The sequence below is a fragment of the Phaenicophaeus curvirostris genome, chromosome 8, assembly GCF_032191515.1.
Source record: "Phaenicophaeus curvirostris isolate KB17595 chromosome 8, BPBGC_Pcur_1.0, whole genome shotgun sequence".
In the NCBI taxonomy this organism is placed as follows: domain Eukaryota; kingdom Metazoa; phylum Chordata; class Aves; order Cuculiformes; family Cuculidae; genus Phaenicophaeus; species Phaenicophaeus curvirostris.
Window position 1 is genome coordinate 2,648,550 of NC_091399.1, and position 19,751 is coordinate 2,668,300.

Genomic DNA, 19,751 nt, shown 5'->3' on the forward strand with positions numbered 1-19,751 from the left:
ATCCTGTTTTCCTGAGAACTGTGGCTCAGTTCTCTGCTTGTGTGCTATGTATCCCATGCACGCTTGCACAAGGCCTGAGTGCAAAGGCATCCTTCTGTGCTCTAGGCAGAGTCTGCATGCAAAAGTGGACATTGGCAGTTACCTGGTGAGCAATCTTCCATTTAAAATATGTTTTGCAAGGCCCAGGGAGCAAGAGGGAACTCTCTGACATCTGAAGATCCTTTGAAGTTATTTTTCACAGATGATATTCAGTTCACACCCAGAAAAGTGTTGGCATGTGTGCTTTGGATAGAGTTTTGTGAGGAAAGACAGGGGTATAGATGTCTGGGGATTATAGACATGAAACTAGATTTAGAAAATGAACCAATGCATCCTGCATAGAAAAACAATGCAAAGATGACACTTGCATGAAGAAATGGCGTGTTATGATTATGAACACCCAGGTATCAAATACAGGAGATGTTGACTGGCATTCTGCAGTTTACTATTGTTGCCCTGATCCATAAACAAGAACAAATGGATAGAATATTTTTGTAGGTAGATTGCCATTGATTCCTCTCATGGCTTATAGTTGCTCTGACCCAGAGGAAAGGCAGAATATGACCAACCAGTCAAAACACAAAATACTTGGAATTTCAAGGATATCACACAATAGCGATGGAAAGCATCACCAAGTTCAGAGTTTTGGGGAGAACCCAAACCCTTTTTTGTTTTACTCATTTTTGAGACGAATGGATTGTCATTGTTCTATTCTGCCATTGTAAAGTACTTTTAAACAGATTTATATTTTTAGATTAAGAAAAAGCCCATTGACAGTGAAAGGAAAGCCCAAACCGTATTGACACAAACTTTATAAAGTATTATAGAAGTATACAGAGGCACGCTGTGTTTCTCCCTTTCTTTGTATAAGCCTGACCCAATTAAACTGGTGGAATAAATCCTATTAACCTTGGTAAGATGAGATTTTGCCAATAGGTCATACATCACTTGCATTACCTTTGGCAGAAAAACATAGAGTGCTTTTCATTGTTATCTTAATTTGATTTGCATTTGTCTTCTATTCTTGGTGTCAGCTAGGCAAAAGATGAATCTAGTAGTGTCTGATTCATGCTTCCAAAACCTTGTTGGAGTGGAATCAAAATTAGGCAAACTGTGTTTGCCCCTCCTATCCACAGGCAGTTACAATATCAGAGAATCTGATATTAACATTCTGAAACATCATTACGCAGACAAAAGCTGCAATGAGGACAGATGATGGCTGAAATTAATCTTTTCTTATGATGAATACTGTGATGAGAACAGGATATGGTTAAAAAAATTAGACAGTTCTTGTCACAATCTCGTGGTTGCAATCTTACAGTTCCCTGCCTATTCCATATTCACATCATTTTTAAAGTGTCGGGCAAACCAAGGATTTTACTTAGCTATTGATAGGAGTTCAAAATACATTTGTTTTGACTTGAAAAACTTTTGCTCAAAAAGAATGAGAGATTAATCATGGGTTCACTAAACCTGTAAAGTCAATTAGGAAACCACGGTGGCAATTTAGTCTTAGTCAGTAGTGTCTTGCACTTATCGAAAGGCACTTACTAGATTTTTTACTAAAGAAACATTTACATATAATTTTTGTAACAGAAACAGATGTGGGTTATTTTAAGACGTCTGAGTCTGTTACCACCTTCTCTACAACTCAAGTATACCTATCATCCTCTTAATTTTTTCTTAAAAGTGAGTGGAAAGTTAACTTATTCCCCACCCCATTCCCCCATCCACCACCCGCCAAGCCTCGTTTTTAGGGTTTAAACTGAGTTAGATTGTTTTCATCTATGCTCAGCCTTAACAGTAATGTGTTTCTGTTGGTTGTTCATTTGCAGCGGCGGCAGCAGCCGACATGGCGTATCACCACATCCGCCCACCCATCGGATACTCCATCCCCAAGCCCATCTCTACCCTGCTGATGAGGGGCTGGAATGCCTGTCCCGAGGTGAGTGTCCTGCTTCGCACAGCCAGAAAGGCAAGACAGCAGGAAAGTGGGTGTTTCTGCTTTGACTAGCCAATCTGACTTCATGAGGCTTCACTAAAAACCCCACCTACCGGTGCAGCAAACCCTAAGACAGGGAAATCATATGTCAAAAAATCCAGAAGAGTTGGTCAGCTTTGGAGGAAAGTAAATTAAGGTTTAGCCATGCAACCAAGCTTTATGTAGTTATGTAACTTCGATTGTGTCTTGAGTTATTATTGAATGAGTAGAAAAATGCTTGCTGCTTTCAGATATTTGTAGGTATTTTCTACAAATTCTTTTTTATTTCCATATAAAAATGGAATCTCTACCACTACAAAGTGAGCCAAATTACCCTGGAGTGTGTAAACTTCTGACTATTTATTTATATTTACTTGTCTCTGTGTTTATTGCTTTTAAATAAATATATTTTTCTCCTCTCAAACACAGAGTACATAAGACCAATGAGGACACGTTGCCTGGTCCAAGAGACTAGTCCTGATAAGATGATCTTTTAGTGATTCCAAACCAACAGTTTGGAAGTTTAAGAAATAAAGAATTAGGAATTTTTTGAATCTGCCCAGAACTCCTTCTGTGTTTACATTTAGTTCCTGAACAGCAGCCCTAGTTAAGTGTTTGGAAAGCATGCAGTGATCGATTATCAGATTGCCACAAAGGCATCTAAAAGTAGTCTATCAGGGTGTGAGGGGAAGGGCAACTGTCCTGGAGAAAGCCAAACATGAGGCCTTGCCACCAGGAACTTAACAGGTGCCTGTGCTTTATTAGGGAAAGAGGACCAGAAAACTTAGTGAGCAATGTGGATTGGAGATAGAATTTAATAGAGACTGGAAGATTTTGTACTTTCCATCAAGCAAACAGTAGTAAGCCAAGCACTGAAACGTTTTAAGTACTGCAACTTGTACATTACAGAGAGCAGACTTGGTTTTGAGAACTGTAAATGTAAATTTTTACATTTAATTCATGAGATACGTTCCAGGTCATGAACACCACTGGCTGCTCTGATCAGCGAACGTTTCTTGAGTTGTCTTTCTCTCACTTATATTCAGTGCGGTTCTGTTTGGCTCCAAGATGACCAGATGTGGTTTCTGTCTGATTCTTCCCATTACCAAAACCACAATTCAGATAATTGAGTAAAATTGAGGTGAATTACTTTTAATTTTTTAGAATATTTTAATCACAAGCTATTTTCTGAGTTTGGGCTTCTTGAACTCTTCCAACACAATGATGCTAGTAACTTTCAGGAAAGCTGTGGTAACTTATCTGCAGTTTTGCAGAAAGGAAAAGAAGAGTCATAACTGTTTTTTCCTCACTTTCTTTTACCTCTAAAGGTGAAGCATTAGCATATTCCACAGATGGTAGGTACAATATAGCATTAGTAGTAGAGTTTTCATCTTCATTTTTTCTGCAAGGAATTAAAGGCATTTCACTTTCTGTCTAAAAACTACCATTTCTAATTCTAGCAAACAAGCCTCTTCCTGTTCCTCCAGTGGCACTTCACCTTCTTTGAGTATGTGGTAGTTTTGATAAGGTGGATAGTTTTGGAAGCCTTGCAAATCCTACATATCTTCTTTATGCACAGAACTGTTAATCTGAAGACTGGTATAACTGCCTAGTAATATATTTCCATTTTCTGCAGAACTGAGGATACTGGGTAGACCAGGTGTAAATTATCAATTTTTTATAGTTTTGGCACGTTTTGCACTTCCTAACATCCACAATTTATAGCATATTTTTTGTTTTGATATCTGTGATTATTTGTGTGTCCAAAAAGTCCTTCCTGAATCCTTGACATTTCTACTATAGTTAAGTTTTTGTTCTGGATTTTGCATTCTTGTCTTTGGCTGAAGCATTGTGCTGTATTTTCAAAACCTCACTCTTCACACAGTTCAATTCCAGAACGTTTTCTTCCATCTGATAAGGGTTGCTTTTCATCATACTGTACTCTTCTGTTATTCTGCTCCTGACTTTTCTTCTTACCTTTCTCCACCTTTATGGTTTGTGGTTTTTTCTTGTAGAATAATTCTGGAACTTAGTACACTTTCTGTGTTTGCAGGTAAGACTGTTTCCTGGTAACAGAGAAACATTTTTGCCTTCTTCTGGCAATCCACATGGATCACCAGTTTATGGTCTGTAAAATGGTACCATCTTTTGCACATCACACTCCTTTAATTCTGGCAGTGGCTTCCAATGAAATGCCTATTCTTATGGAGTTTTAAGCTGCCTTCTGTTTTTGATGAAGACTGCCATGCTTTGATTGTTAAATACTTTTAAAGCAACTCCTTTGTAAGGATTTCATACATTCTGCTAAATGTGTCATTCCCAATGTCTTCTAAATGACAAAATGGAATTTATCACAATGAGGATTATTATTATTATTATTATTATTATTATTATTATATAGATTAAATAGCTGTTTGGGATGTTTATCTAGGTGGTACAAAATAGCCTTTCTAGTTGCAGCATAACATCAACCATTTAGGTAATATCTGAACCCAGGAATGATAAGACATTATCACCTTAGACCACTACGACGATGACACTCTGATGTTATGGCCACATTTAATAACATCCAATAAAATTAACCGATTGCATTTGAAAGCCCTTCCTGCAGTACAGAGATATCAACATCATCAAGAGCCAGGACTGGGGATGAAGGGAGTATAGAAATGCAGCATTTTGAAGATACAAACTTTTAAGAAAGGTTTAAGATTGGTACAATTTTATTAAGGTGACTTTCAGGGGGATTTGCTCAAAGAAGACAATCCCTGTCTTGGGAGCAGAAGAGTAGACCTACAGAGAGACATTGGAAGAAGGATGTGGGATGGTAGAAACTCTTGCCTCTGAGATGGTGATACAAACCAAATTCTTTTATTAGGTAGAATTTATTTAAACCAACATAAACTATTGCTTTTTAAACTGTCTTCAAATGCAAAGGAACATCATTCAGTGCATTAGTTCAAAAACACTTTAAAAATCATAGACTCATAGAATCACCAGGTTGGAAAAGAGACACTGGATCATCGAGTCCAACCATTCCTATCAGTCACTGAACCATGCCCCTCAGCACCTCATCCACCTGTCCTTTAAACACCTCCAGGGAAGGTGACTCAACCACCTCCCTGGGCAGCCTGTTCAAGTGCCCAATGACCCTTTCCATGAAATTTTTTTTTCTAATGTCCAGCTTGAACCTCCCCTGGCAGAGCTTGAGGCCATTCCCTCTTGTCCTGTCCCCTGTCACTTGGGAGAAGTGACAAAAAAAAAAAAAAGCTTTTGCATCTCTGGCAGAAGTTTCCAAATCTACTCCATCACAGTTACAAAACCACAGTATGTTTCTTGCTTTCATTCTTAAAGTGGCAGAGGATCCCCTTTGTGACTCCTTCCACAGAGAGCATTTCAGAATGCTGCTCTGGTACTGTATTATTCTAAACATAACCTCTCGCTGTTAAAGTTATTCAAATGCCACTCTATCAATAGCATTCTCATACTCAGGAGTGCTGTGAATGTATGAGTAATTTGAAGGAGTGTAAGGGTGCTCTTTAAAGGCAATTTTCTTGCCGATTAAAAATATCCATCAGCTTTCAGAAGACAGAGTAGGAAAATCTTGAAGTTTGTACTGTTCCTCTGCTTTCTTTTTATAAGCAGAGAAATGTACTAATATACTACTTTCCTGTCCCTGTCTTATATTAGTCCAATATAATCCACTATAGGTTTTCATTTTAGCCTGACTGCAAGGTTAGGAATCCATGGCTACCACCTACTTAGACTTGCTCATGAATACTTTGATATTTTTATAGCCACATATGCCAGTGTACAGGAGGTATAACATGTCCCTGAATTTTGCTAATGACCACTGATTCACTCAGGTATGTCCTCAATAAATGCACGATGATGGAAAATCAAACTCTATTTTTACTTCTGTGTTTTGAGTTTCATTCTGATTCTTACCTTACAGTTCTTTCTTTTCCTTCTAAAAAGAATCCACCGTTATCAATCTTTGAAAGGTCATGCAGTGCTGTAGTCTGTAAATCTCCCCACTGCCTCTGATTGCTTGTGTTAGTAGCAGGTCTGTAGAAATCCTCTTTCAGGGCCTCTGCTTCATCATTCACAGGCACGTTTCTGAAAAGCTCTTGAGAGAACAACTCTATCAATATGCCCTTGAAGCTTGAGATTGAGCCACTCCTTTTGTGATCAGTGTACTTCTGAACACGCCTTAGTGATGTCTGTAGGCATATGGACATTTTATTCGCAGTTAACATTGCACGAAGCCTATAATCTTGTAGAAAGTGCCATTTTTCTTTGTCAGATCCAACAATAGATATGGCTACAACTTCACTACCTGAGCTAAGCAGTGGTTAGCGGATTCCATAGTAAGATAATGTTCACACTGGGCTGCATCTGGAGTTTTTTGATGTGAGTTCATTTGCTCGACCTTGTTCAAGTTTCCAGTTAAAAAGGCCAAGACTAAACAAGAGAGACTAACATCTCCTGTGACAAATAGGAAATTTAAAAGGCAAAATTGCATACATAAGCATATTGTTAGGAAAATACAAACTTGAAAATACTCTGGTGGTCTCCTTGTAACATACAGTGGCTGAAAATTGAGAGTGGATAATAAAATCAATTACAGCCTTCTGCTGTATCATCTCACAGGCAGCAAACGCACACATATCCACTTGCAACACTGGATAAGATTTTTCAGCCAGCCTATCAGATGCAAGGCAGTGGCAGCTCTGCAGGCATATTCTGCAACAGTGCAGAGATCTCATTAGTCCCTACAGCTAATCACCCAACAACAGTCCCTCAGACTTTATCCAGATAATGCATCCTGAGTAACAGCATATGAGTACAATTTGTTCACATGTAATTCGGGCCATGTAGACCCTACAGAGCTTCGCACTTAACATTGAGCTGAGTTTATCAGGCATTTATCACTAATGCATCTCAGCCTCCTGTCAGGGCTGCTAGCATTGTAAATGACACAATAGTGGACCAGAATTTCCCTGCTCTTTTGAAGAATTGCTCCACCAGAAAATTTCTTCACTGCCTTGCAGAACTGATAGTTCCATTTGCTGGCACGTGGCTTAGTAAAACTGGTGTAGCCAAAGACAAGGAAGTCTCATCCGCAAAAGAAAGCTCACTGGAAACACATGATGATGGTCTAGGAGGTGAAAGAGAAAATACTGTGCCTTTTGAAAACTTGGAACAGACCTTGCAGTCTGTAGCGAGAGAGGGAGCAAGACTCTGAGGTCAAAGGCTGCATGAGTAGCAATAACAGATGCAAAGCCACGATTAGCCTAAGCAATAGGAATACTTGAAGCTAAGAAAACAACCATTGGGCTCCAAGATGGGCTGTCACATTTTGCTTTGCTTCCTCAGCAGCTTTTGTCCAAGCATGGAGTATACCGAACCTTCCTGAGCCTGACTGCTTACATGGGATCTCAGCCTTGGGTGATTTGACTGCAGGCAGTGATATGGCTGCAGGCAAAATTTTAAACTGTCAGATGAAAGAGCATGTTCAAAGATGGCTTTTGGCAGGTGTAGAGAAACGAGAGTTAGCCCACAGGAACAAGTGTTCCCTCACTACAGTGGGAGAGGGAAATGTAGGTGACAAGTGTGAAGTGTTGTATGGGACTTCAGGAGATAAAACACCACAACTACCTTAAGAAGCTAAAAGATGTGACAGCTACGTGTGTTACCTTGGGTCTCCCATTCAAAACTAATGCTGAATGCTCACCAGTGGCTCAGGTTGTTAATGCACTGACCAAGAAGCCACACTGATCTCCAAGCAAGGAAACCATCTCTGCAGGACCCCAGCCCTTTTTCTTCATCCTGTGGGGTCTTTCAATTTCCTGGAATTGCTCCTTTTGACTGGGGCACAGAACATCTTAAAAGCACTTCTGACTTGTCCTAAGCATCCCCTAAGGGATGCTGAAGGTGTCAGGTTTTACAGGAGCAGCTGTAAAAGAGGAATAGGAACACAATTTACAAGTTGTAGAAGTATTCTTGTTCTTGATCTCCATTTCCTAATGTAGCTTTCATCCTAAAAAGATCATATTTGTGAACTTTGGAGCTGGGAAATCTTTTTTTTTTCACTTGTTCCAATACAAAGAAAGTGGTTCTCTTGTATTATTGAGGGCAAAAAATAATTACTCGTTGCTTTTTACTCTCTGAAATTCCAGGAAGGTGCCTGTTCCTTTAATATTGATTTATTCAAAGAGTACTCTCACTATGTTGGCTATTCGCTAAATATCAAGTGTTAAATATATTTTGGTACTAAAAAAGAACAAATAGATTCAGCTGTAAATCTTTCCCCTTCTGCTTTGCAGAAATCACATTCTGGTGTCCTCTGGCTCTGCCCTCAGTGTCTGCAGAGACAGATGAGGGGTCACTTACAGGACCTCTCTGTAGCAAGGCCATTCCAGCTGTTGCCTGGAGAATGTAGGACATCAGCTCATGTGCATGTGGAGGGTCTCTTGGATAATCACCTATGAAAGCATTAACAGTTCCAGAGGTGACACCAATTTTTGCATTTCCCCTTGAAACCTGCCAATAGCAGTGATTGATAATGGTGTAGCCAACTCCCAGCGTAAGACTTCGTGAATACATGGCAAGACTCCAACCAATGATAAGGGAAGTTCTGTGATGAGGATACTATGGGAAGTACGGGAAGATGAGAAAGGTTGGCAGTGACAACCACACTCTTCCTTGCCAGCCTCAGGTGGCAAAAATGCTGAAATTTCGTAGAATCACAAAATCACCAGTTTGGAAAAGACCTCTTGGATCATTGAGTCCAATGATTCCTATCTGCCACTAAACTGTGTCCCTAAGCACCTCATCTACCTGTCTTTTAAATACCTCCAGGGATGGTGACTCTACCACCTCCCTGGGCAGCCTGATGACCCTTTCTGTGAAAAATTTCATTCTGATATCTAGTCTGAACCTCCCCTGGTGTAGCTTGAGGCCATTCCCCCTTGTCCTGTCCGCTGTCACTTAGGACAGAAAGAGAGTCTGGGAGTTAATGGTGATGCCCAGTGGCTCCCTCTCTCCACTCTGAACTGCATTCTCTCTGTCAGTGCCCAGTTCTGTTGGCCTGTCCACGTGCATTGCCCAGCTCACTACCATCATCTCTGCCTCCCAGCCCTCCACCAGCCTCCTGTTTCATCCAGGCACTTGATGGCTTTTCAGAATCATCATGTAATTCTCCTGTTTCTCCTGTGCATCTAATTACCAGACTTTTTTTTTTTTTCCTATGCCATGACATGACATATTTGTTCAAAAAACTGAAAGCCATCTGTTCTATTATATTTCAAAATTACTACATTTATTATTATTATTATTGCTGCTGGTTTGGGATGCATTTTTCATTGCTTAGGGAAGTAAGAAAGCAATAAAACTTCAAGGCAGGCAAGGCACGAGCCAATAACGTATGCATTCCACATGCATAGATTGCTCAGAGTGGTTCATTCCCATCAGCAATGTCACCGCTGATCTTAAAATGGGCCTCTGATTCCAGCTCCCTAAACTCTTTATGAGTCTTCCTACTATTCTGATTTTCCCACTGCATGATATGGAATCCAATTTTCAGAGTCTTTAAATAGTAAGAACAATGAATATTCCTTTCCTAGCTGATATCCTGGGAATTTTCATGTGGAGCTCTGATTAGTGCTGATAAAGACAATCCTCAGATATGTGTTACAATTAATTAACTCTTCTTTAGGATAGAAAGCAACTGTACTGCAAATATCAAAAATGTGTGTTGCATCTGCTGCAATTACTGTCTCATGTTTGCAGGTCAGGAGTCAGTTTAAGAATGAGTTATTGCAGTGCAGTTGTTGCTGCAGCACCTTTCTAACGAGCTGTAATTGTGACTAGTTCGTAAGGACCAGACAAGTCAGTCTGATTGTGCCAATGAACTCCATAGCAACAGCATTTAACCAAATACAGTGCACAACTGTCCTCTTGTGCTGTTAAAAAATGGTGGTTAATGAAAGATTGTTTGATGTGGGCTTTTGCAGTTTGTTGCTACGTCTGCTTTAGAGAGAACGTGAACTAACTAAGGCAAGATTGCACAACCACCATCATCCTCACACTGATAGCCTTCAGGGCCATAGACAGGTTTAATGGTGCTTGACATGATCCAAGGTAAGGGACACCAGTGACTTTCTCCTAACTGGTCTATATAGCTCTTTCCTTATATTGAGGGTCAAAGCTTCCAAAGTAGGTTTGACAACCAGCTATTTCTAGATGTTATGTGCCAGCTGTATCTCCTGACTGGGTGGATTAGATACAGACCTGTCTATTTGCACATGAAAATGCAGCAATAGATATGTATGTGGGCACTTGTGCTAGTTGAGATGAGTCAAGGCTGTCTCACTAATAATCTTACTGCTCTGGCAGTCAAAGAATCACAGAATCACAGAATAACCAGGTTGGAAGAGACCCACCGGATCATCGAGTCCAACCGTTCCCATCAAACACTAAACCATATCCCTCAGCACCTCATCCACCCGTGCCTTAAACACCTCCAGGGAAGGTGACTCAACCACCTCCCTGGGCAGCCTGTTCCAGTGCCCAATGACCCTTTCTGTAAAGAATTTTTTCCTAACGTCTAGCCTAAACCTCCCCTGGCGGAGCTTGAGGCCATTCCCTCTTGTCCTGTCCCCTGTCACTTGGAAGAAGAGGCCAGCACCCTCCTCTCTACAACCTCCTTTCAGGTAGTTGTAGAGAGCAATGAGGTCTCCCCTCAGACTCCTCTTCTCCAGGCTAAACAACCCCAGCTCTCTCAGCCGCTCCTCATAAGGCCTGTTCTCCAGCCCCTTCACCAGCTTTATTGCTCTTCTCTGGACTCGTTCCAGAGCCTCAACATCCTTCTTATGGTGAGGGGCCCAGAACTGAACACAGGATTCGAGGAGCAGTCTCACCAGTGCCGAGTACAGAGGGAGGATAACCTCCCTGGACCTGCTGGTCACGCCGTTTCTGATACAAGCCAAGATGCCATTGGCCTTCTTGGCCACCTGGGCACACTGCTGGCTCATATTCAGTCGGTTGTCAACCAACACACCCAGGTCCCTCTCCTCCAGACAGCTTTCTAGACAGACTTCTCCTAGTCTGTAGCACTGCATAGGGTTGTTGTGCCCCAAGTGCAGGACCCAGCATTTGGCCTTGTTAAACCTCATGCCATTGGACTCAGCCCAGCAGTCCAGCCTGTTCAGATCCCTTTGCAGAGCCTCCCGACCCTCCAGCAGATCGACACTTCCACCCAGCTTAGTGTCATCCGCAAACTTGCTAAGGGTGCACTCGATGCCTTCATCCAGATCATTGATGAAGACATTGAACAGGGCTGGACCCAGCACTGAGCCCTGGGGGACCCCACTTGTCACTGGCCTCCAGCTGGATTTCACACCATTTCCCACCACTCTCTGGGCCCGGCCAGCCAACCAGTTTTCCACCCAGGAGAGTGTGCGCCTGTCCAGGCCAGAGGATGACAGTTTCTCAAGCAGAACGCTGTGAGAAACTGTGTCAAAGGCTTTGCTGAAGTCCAGGAAGACCACATCCACAGCCTTTCCCTCATCCAGCAGCCGAGTCACTTTGTCATAGAAGGCGATCAGGTTAGTCTGGCAAGACCTGCCTTTTGTGAACCCATGTTGACTGGGCCTGATCACCCGGTTCTCTTGCATGTGCCTCATGAGAGCACTCAAGATCACCTGCTCCATGACTTTCCCTGGCACTGAGGTCAGACTGACAGGCCTATAGTTTCCTGGGTCCTCCCTGCGGCCCTTTTTGTAGATGGGCACAACATCAGCCAGCCTCCAGTCCAGTGGGACTTCCCCAGTCTTCCAGGACTGTTGGAAGATGATGGAAAGGGGTTTGGCCAGCATATCCGCCAGCTCCTTCAGTACCCTAGGGTGAATCCCGTCCGGCCCCATAGACTTGTAGCTGTCCAGTCGGGCTAGCAAAGCTCTGACCACCTCCTCTTGGATCACGGGAGCCTCATTATGCTCCTCTAGCTCCTGGGAACACAAGAATTCGGGGTTTGTTCATAACTTCCATGCTTTGACAGTGTTCCTTGGTGACAGAAAATAGAAAGCAGCCAGATGAATATCATCTCTATGAAGCATTTCTCACACAGGTGACTATAGAGATGGGAAGGTCCTTTATATGCTCCTGAGCAGGCATGCTTCTCAGCCAGGCAAGAGGTTCTGTGTGCTCTATGAAGCCATCTCTAAATCTGCCACTGCAGCAGTTGCATGACTGTTTTTGCACATGGCTCCAAACTGCCTGAAAAGTCAAGTAGCATACTCCAGAGGTCGGGAATTCAATTCGCTTGGAAAATGTTCCACAAAGTGGGTTAGCTGCTTTAGAAGATGCATTACAGGGATAGACTTCAGGTTTGGAAACTTTGGCCTAGTCGGTTGATTTATTGGTACTATTCTGGAATTCAAGGTTTTAACTGAACAATGTGGAAGCTTCTGTTCTGATGAATGGGAGCAGATTTTGGAGCCTGTGTAGTTTTCTGGTGTTACGGGAGGCCTTGTTTCGTATTAAAGCTTTGTATTACTGAACCAGGTACTCTGACTTTGAATATCCTACCAGAAACAGTGTCCTGGATTTGTGCCCTGGAGTCCCTTTTCGGTTTGGACTAGCTTAGGAAGACAGATTATGTGCCTAAACCTGTCCTTGTCCTGGATACCCAAGAGCTTTCTTACCTGGTTTAGTGAACTAAAGCACATGCTTGGTGTTCCACCAAGACAGCATACGGGGGAGGTTTGTGTGACTTTGGTGAATGATTTGCCACTTTTGGTGAGCTTTGCCCCTTACTGTGCTCCTTACTCATCATGTACGTATATCAAGGTGAGAACAGTGAATAATGGATAAAGTATATTTGCAGCACAGGGTGTAGCTAATTTATTTGTTGTTATTAGTGTTTCCTGGATTCTTGAATATGCTCTTGTCTTTGCACTTATGAGCTAATGTGGGAGGTGGGGATGTTTGATTTGTTTTCCATGTAGCTATAAAGTAGCTGCTAATAATCATCAGCGTGTAACTTGAATTCTGTTTAAATTTATTAATAAGATGTCATATTAAAATGTTGACTTAAGTGAGCGCTATGTAATGAATATAGTCACTGTCTCTTGTTAGCATTTCTACAGCTCATTTAGCCCAAATGAAAAAAAATCTTTTCCGAATCCTAATGCACCGTCTTTCTCATCAGTATCAGCCCAACATCATTTAATCTTGCTGATGTTTTAGAATTGTGTGTCAGAATCATAAGGCAATTGATAGTTCAACCAGCCAGTGGATGGATTGAACTTTACACAGGATGTGGGCTAAAACTTTTTAAAATGATCTGTATTAAAGGTGTTTTGTTACCATTCTTGGTAACAAAGGTTTTGAGTTATTTTTGGGAGCCTTGGAATAGTCTCTGGAGGGCCACTGCATAGAGAAAAATAAAGTAGTGTTATCACCCTCTCATCATGGAAGGTTTGTTGTGCAACCAACAGCCTACCCAAACCACCAACACAAATCTGCAGTACTGATGTAAATTCATCAAAGAGATTAATGATCAGTTCTTTCAGCGTCTCTCTTAGCTCTCTGGTGTCTATAATAACCCTCAACACAGTGATGGCTCCTGGGCATACCATTCAAGAGGATGGACCGTATGCTATTTTTTTAAATTGAGCAAACCTTCTGACCTGTGAATCCTTGCTGAGACCCAGTAAAAACTGAAAAAAAAAAAAAAAATACAGAGTGATAGAAAATGGAGCATATCTGCATGGATTTTACTGGATGTCTATGAAATGATTCCGAATGTGAAAATGTATCTTTTCTTTGCCTTTAATTTCATTCAAGGATCATCCCAACTGAAAACTAGCTCCCATCTGTCATGTCATTCTTATGATTTATCAGGTACTAGAACATCTGCTTTCCAGAAACTTTTGGCAGCAGTTGCTTCCAAAGGCATACTGACAACCAGAAAATTAGATAGTGTCTCTTATGCAGAGTTTTGCAGTAGCTGTTTTCATTTGTAAGCTTTAGAGTACCTGGGGCTTAGTTCCATATAGTAAATAAACATTGTTTTACTTTTATTAAGTACAACTCTTATGTTACAGTCAGTTCTTCCATGGGCTCTGATGGGCTCTGATCAAGTTCCATTGAAGGTGATAGAGCTTATCACGTGCAATAAATGCAGCATTTCTTGAATATTTTATAGACTAGAGCTCAGGGATACTCTAATGTGCTCATATACTGCTCTGTAACATAGTTCTTTATAAAAGGAACTACTGAAATCATCTCACAAAAAAAGTTTCTGAGTTTCTGTCCAGTCACTTGGTGAGATCTCCCTTCTTTCCACTGGTCTTCACTCAGCTAAAGAAGGGCCAACTCTGAGGACTCCTTGTTCCTGTGAAGGACTCTGTTCAGAGGATGGGTTTTGCCATGGTAATTTTCCCCAGTGTTTCCCTAGGCATAAGTTACTTGGAGCGGTGCTTCCTGGAGCCTGAGATTCTTGTGGGAACAGTGTCTTTCCAAGGGGCTTTTTCAAGTGGAGCATTTCAATGTGGCTGTTGGCATTGTGCAGCAGAAAGATTAAAGCAGTCAGAAGAGCAGAAGGCTTTATAGACCAGCTGAGAAGGGAAGCATCCAGGGGACTGTCAAATGTTGGTGAAATTCCCCTCTCTGACAGCTCATCCTTCGCAGAAAGGCCAGTAGGAAAAGTTAGGACGAATGGGCTGAGGTCTGTGCCCCGGGTTTCTGCAGCCCAGCTCATCACAGCTCTTCTTCACCAGCCAGCCCACCACAGCTGGCCTGCAGGGACACACAAGAAGCAACACTGCAGCTCCACCAGAGATATGCTGGCCGGGGCAGCAGAGGAATGTGGACTGTCTCACTGCCTTCAGCCACAACCACAGGGAGAATATATCATGCAGGACACTGCTGATGACACCAGTAAACATCCTTTCCTCTCTCCTTTTCCAGTGTAACTGCAGACAAGGACAAGTCTATGGAACTTAAAATGGACTGATTATTTTCTTTCTTATCATTTTGATAAAGAAAAGAATTTAACACCCATTGTGTTGCTATACTTTCTCACAGAGGGCTAAAACCTGAAGTCTTATTTGTGTATATTATCTCTTTGCTGTCACCTGTAGACGTGAGGGCTGCAGGACTTTGTCCTAAAGCTCTTAAAATATGCCTACCTCTTGTGAGCAATTTTGTTAAGGATGATGTGGCAATGGTAATGAGGAGCTTGTTTAACAGTTATTTAATTAAGCTATTTACAGTACCTCTCTGTCAAATACTATTGTGTGAAATGCTTTCATTAAGCCCAGATTTCCCTGGGAAGGCCGTGTTCTAAACTGCAACAGAACATTGACCAGAAATAGTAAGAAGGAGATTTATTTACTATTCCCCTCAGATACCTGATCCTGTCCCTGGCATGGCCTCCACAAACCCTTGTGCCACATAAAGCTCACAGAGTTGGAGACATGTCCGGGAATGGGTTGAGCAACCTGGGGGAACAGCGCGTAGAGCGGTGCCCATGGAGCGATGCCAGTACACCCACAAGAGAAGGAGGAGGGCAGTTGTAAGTGCAAGTGTCGGTCAGGAGCTTGTCCACTGCTCTTCATAGCTCTTGCTGTGCTCAAAGTCTTCTTCATGGGAAAAGAGGAAGATTATATGATGTATAAGTAGAGCCAATAATTTATTGTTAGCATTTTTGTATTCTCATGGTCTACTCATTATTGGCTAAATTCTAATTGTTACAGAAGAGAATAAAAATGCAGTTAGAGTTGTTATATGCACAAGTTTTAGTTTTGTAGCCTAGTACTGAACTTGCAATTCCCATCAGATTCCCAAGCAAACTGAAGGCAATGCTATGAAATTCAGAGAAAGGGAAATGGAGGGGAGCTGTGACTCATCGCCTACCTGTGAGTCAGTTTAATCACTGCAGATATGCCCCACTTCTGTTATTAACACAGCTGTGCCTTTCCTGTTGTGTTCACAGGGAAGACCAGAATTTTCAGAAGTAGTCACCAAACTAGAAGAATGTCTGTGCAATATTGAGGTAAGACACTGCAGTGTCTGCGTGTGTGCTGTGTGGCTGGGACTACAAGTGAGGAGAGCAGCAGCAGCTGAGGAAAGCAGTGGCTTTGGAGCCTGCAAGCTGCTTGTGCTGCTTTGTCCTATTATTAGCCAATGCATTATGTTTATAAGGCATGTAGTCAATAAGGTTTATATGGGAGGCAAGGACGAGATGTTGCTGGGAGCATCAGGAGCTACTCAGAGGTATACACTGAATGAGGAGCTCGACATGAGGTGTCTATGCACGCTCACAGCCCAGAAGGCCAATCATATCCTGGGCCACATCAAAAGAAGTGTGGCCAGTAGGCCAAGGGAGGTGATTCTGCCCTCTATTGCACTCTTGTGAGACCCCACTTGGAGTACTGTGTCTAGTTCTGGAATCCCCAATATAAGAAGGATATGGAACTGCTGGAACAAGTCCAGAGGAGGGCTTCAAAGATGATCAGAGGGCTGGAGCACCTCTGCTATGAGGACAGGCTGAGAGAACTGGGGTTGTTCAGCCTCGAGTAGAGAAGGCTCCGAAGACACCATATAATAGCCTTCCAGTACCTAAAGGAGACATACAAGAAAGATAGGGAGGGACATTTTACAAGGGCATGTAGTGATAGGCCGAGGGGGAACGGCTTTAATTTGGAGGGGGGAAGACAGACTTTAAGAAGAAATTCTTCACATTGAGAGTGGTGAGGTGCTGGCACAGGTTCCCAGGGAAGCTGTGGCTGTCCCATCCCTGGAGGTGTTCAAGGCCAGGCTGGATGGGGCCTTGGGCAGCCTGATCTAATGGGTGGTGTCCCTGGACATGGCAGTGACGCTGGAACTGGATGATCTTCTCAATCTCTTCCAACTCAAACCATTCTATAATTCTATGTAATAACAGTGCCTTTTTTTTAAAATCTAGTTAATGTCTCCAGCTTCCAGCAACAGCAGTGGTTCTCTGTCTCCCTCTTCATCTTCAGACTGTCTTGTTGCACGAGGAGGTCCTGGCCGTAGCCACGTTGCAGCACTGCGTAGTCGGTTTGAGTTGGAATATGCCTTGAATGCACGAGCTTATGCTGTCTGGTCGCAGAGGTATGTACCAGTCATGGTAGGGCTAAGGAGAGCATGACTCGGAAAGGGACAGAAAGAGTCCTCCCCAAGACTGCATAGCTCATGTGCCACCAACAGAAAGCCCCTGCAGCAGGGATTGTGGCCAGCTGGGGGATGTGGCTGCATGGGAAGCTAGCAGCAGAAACACACCCTGGGGCTGATCCACTGCCAGAGCCAGCGAAGAAAAGCACTTCTGCAGTCTTGTCCTCTCCTGTAACTGCTGTAGCACATGGCATTTGGATTATCTGAATGCTGTGTGAGCCATCCAACTGCCAAGAAAACAGCTAAGAATTTTCATTTTTTACTATGAGTAACATAAAAATAGCAGACAGTCAAGTCCTACTGTGTATGAGCTCTATATGCAGTACCACTGTTTTATCATGTGAAACAGCAGACCGATGACTGCCTATCCGAGAGGACAGTCATTCACTGTTTTATTGCTTCAGTCTCTGACTATATAGTGTTTTCACAAAATAGACCTTATTATTTTCCTCTGCCTGAAGAAGTGCTTCTTGTCCTTAATAATGGATGACCTTCAATAATGCAAGTGGTACAGTAAATGTATACATGATCCATACCATTGCAGGTCAATCCTCAAAGGGCTTTCCATTTCCAGAAAGGTGGGCAAGAGGTCAGGGGAGTGGATATGTGGATGGGTGGTGGAGAAGCCCTGCAATGCAGAGGAGTAACAGCAGAAAGGATTAGGGAAAGAGGTGAGTGGTCCAGTGAGAGGGAAGTCAGGAGCATTGTGGAGGTGGGTGGGATAGTGAAAGGTGGGTAGAAACAATATTCCAGAGGCATCAGCTGAGCTGGAGGAAGCTTTGCCTGCTCCTTCAGGATATGCCTGATCCACATTAAACTATCTCCAGCCTGCCAGGCAGCTCTCCTACCTCCTCCCACACGTCATACTGTCTGTCCAGGCATCGACAAGCAGCATCTCTATAGGGAACATGAATCCATCCATCCTTCTTAAAGATGTGTCTTAAAGAAGCTGGGAAATTCAGTGGCACAGACCTATCCTGTGCCTCCCAGCTCTTGCATCGGTGGTAGAGTAATAATTGTGTCCCAAGAGAGCCTGAAACAACCAGTCTGTGTCCTGCTGTTGTCAGCTGGTATCAATGTTTCATGTTCTGCTGCATGGACAATTCACTGAACTGCCCTTTCCACTTCATGACTTCACTTTACAGGTTGAAAAGCTAGATTGATCAGTTTTTCCAGAGAAAAAAACTTGAAGAGTAAGTGAAGCTGATAGCATGTCACTTTGCAGTAGTGTAATTCAGTAAACCTAGTCCTATATCCTCCCAAACCTGCACAGACAGACAACGAAAAGGCTGCCTTAGTCTCTCCTCAATAAAAGCCAGAAGCCATGAATACACCCATTAAGTTTAGATAGTCTAGTGGTAACAGACCTTTGGGGGAGTTATATATATCCACAGCATCTAATTAAGTTGATATAAAGTTCTATTTAGTACTGTGCCTTCTACTTGGACCATAAAAAGTGTCAAAGCCTGAGAACTGTGGCAAGTGGTATTTTCAATTAAAAGCCTTCTCATGCACACTCCACGAAGGTAGGCCAAAGGAAAGAACCTCTTTTTAAAGAGCAGCACTGAGCTGTTATTCTCATGAAGTATTTAAATCCAGAAGGTCTTTTTCAGTCCTCCACTCAAGTATCAGATACGGTCTGATAGATCTGAGCTCTCCTTCGTATCAAAACTGTCCTGAAGCACCTCTATGGGCTGCACGGCTTCCCTGTGCTGTTGGCAGCATCACTGTAACCATTGCCTTGTCCTTTTAACAGCTCATTGGAAATAAATGGACTAAGGACTAAAGAAGAACAATTTGGGCTTCTTGGGTTTGTGTGCGCTTGGTTTCGGTCCATCAGTAATCTGAGAAGGGCTGGCAGAGGGCAGTCCTGTACGTGATAGCTCCTTAGGATCAGGAATAAACAATGTGTTGGCAGGACAATGGTTTTGGTCAATGATGGGAAGAAAATTCAGTACTATTCTTTCCCAGTGAAACTAATTTGTGGGAATCTGTTAGCATTGATGCACCAAATAAATTACAATGATCCTAGATTGATGCCTAGAGTCGCTTCTAAAATAGTAATGTACAGATAATTGTGAAGCCCCAAACAGTGTGTTTGAGGGAAGCTACTTTGAGAATGGATGAAATGTGAGCATGCGATTCATGTTCTCGCTTCACGACTTTTTCTTGGCTTTTGTTTACTGCAAATGCCAATGGCTGGGCATCAGGTTGATACATTTCATGTTGCTGCCTTTTCCTTCCAATTCTGTGGAAAAAGGTCTCATGGTCTGGAGATGTGACCTTTATCAGTCTTATCTAAACTGACACCTCCGATTTCATTTGCAGCACTGGCCAACACCCTTCTCAGGGTCCGTCTTTGGATGATATGAGAAGAAACTTCCAGTACCCACCAATTGACAAAAATGGTGAGTAAATGCAGACTCTCAATCTAACCTTCATGCCAATCTTTGCTTGTACCAGACTCAGCTGATGCATCCTAGAAGGACCTGGTGGCTGGCATGAAGCCACTTTCAGTATGTGCTTG

General features: G+C 42.6%; 1 pseudogene; it reads left to right on the forward strand.

The window, feature by feature from the left end:
- The window catches only part of LOC138723254 (serine/threonine-protein kinase TNNI3K-like), an 81,571-nt pseudogene that overhangs the window by 57,285 nt on the left and 4,535 nt on the right, over window positions 1-19,751 (forward strand).